We start from the raw sequence: 1472 nt of genomic DNA on the forward strand, positions 1-1472 counted from the left end.
GACAAAGGATCTACAAAGTGCAGTACAGGGTTACAGGATAAATCCTGATGGGACTTGACTCACCTTATCAGATACAAAAGTTACATTTGTTAGATAGGTCTTGCTTTATCTTGGTCTTAACCATTCAGCAGAAAATTATAAAAACAAGGTGAATAATGTAAAGCCACATTAATATGCTGAGCTTTAAAACGCTCAAGTCAACAACTTCTGTGGTCAACCCACTACTATTATGGACTCCTGGATTGTGTTGGATTGTTTGGCTGAATTCAAGCATCCTATAGTATTTAGATGCCAATAGAATACCCATCTTTGACAGAACTAAACAAAAAAAAGGGGGATACAAAGGAAAGTTCATTTTATACTTCTATATACAGAATAGTTAGAATAGATATACAGCTACTTTCTCTTAATTCAATGAGAAGATTTGTATTAATAGTATTTGGACAGGATATCCTGTCTGCTTCTTGTAGTATGGATAACCACTAAGAAGATAACAATGTACAAGTTATTAATTATTGCAACTGTCCTATTAGCTTTGATACTGTCTCATTGATATTTGTTTCTCAATAAAGTAAAATAGAATTTAAAAAATTATATGATGTCAGGAGCTGGAGAGACAGTTCAGTGGCATAATCACTTGCTTGGGAAGCACAAGGTCTCAAGTTTAATCCTTGGTACCTGAAATTTAAAAAAAACTAATAGGCTATGTGGAAAGAAGATGATTGAAGATATTTGCTTGAAAATATTAAATATATTCTCCTGATATGAAATGAAAATCATACATATTCCTGGGATGAGTTTCATGGTTATTTCAGGTGGTTGCTTATGCTGCTGAGCTATCTCCCCTGCCTCAAGGCAGTTTTAAAAATCTGACTTATTATCTGAAAAGCCACATCAGGGATGGCTCAGTGGGAGGGTACTTTTCTGTTCTTTCTCAGGTTCTGGATTCAATTTTAATCACCACATAGAAAGGAAATACAGGAGACAGTATTGCCATGTGCAGGCTTCCACGAAGTACTTACAAATGTTTAAATATCAGGGCTGAGGCCTGAATATGTATCTCACCAATTTTGGCCAAGGAGTCTGATTTTCTCTTGGGCTTGGAAACTAGTGATGTGGCACAAGCACAGGCAAAACATTAGACTGGAACAGAGGAGGAACTGACCTCCTATGCTCAGCCTCTCAGGGATAGAGGGATTGCATCTATTAAAAAAATAAAATTATCAATCTGGTAAGGCAAAACTCCCAAACAAGGAAAATTTCTATTAGAGGAGGTAAGTGGGGAGAAATTTCCAATATGCCAGAAGTAACACAACTTAATAATACTTCAACACCATACATAATGATAGGCAGCTTTAAAACTTTTCTTACATAGGTCCTGCTTTACCTTGATCTGGGCCATCCAGCAGAAAAGTATAAAAACGAAATATAAGAAGTAAAGCCATGCTGTTAGGTTGAGCTGTGGGAGACTC

The 1472-nt window shown here is 36.3% G+C and overlaps 1 pseudogene; it reads left to right on the forward strand.

Moving 5' to 3' along the window:
- Window positions 1–1472, forward strand: part of LOC101562619 — a 22835-nt pseudogene that overhangs the window by 2512 nt on the left and 18851 nt on the right.

Source organism: Octodon degus, unplaced genomic scaffold, assembly GCF_000260255.1.
Source record: "Octodon degus isolate 3935 unplaced genomic scaffold, OctDeg1.0 scaffold00072, whole genome shotgun sequence".
Lineage (NCBI taxonomy): Eukaryota > Metazoa > Chordata > Mammalia > Rodentia > Octodontidae > Octodon > Octodon degus.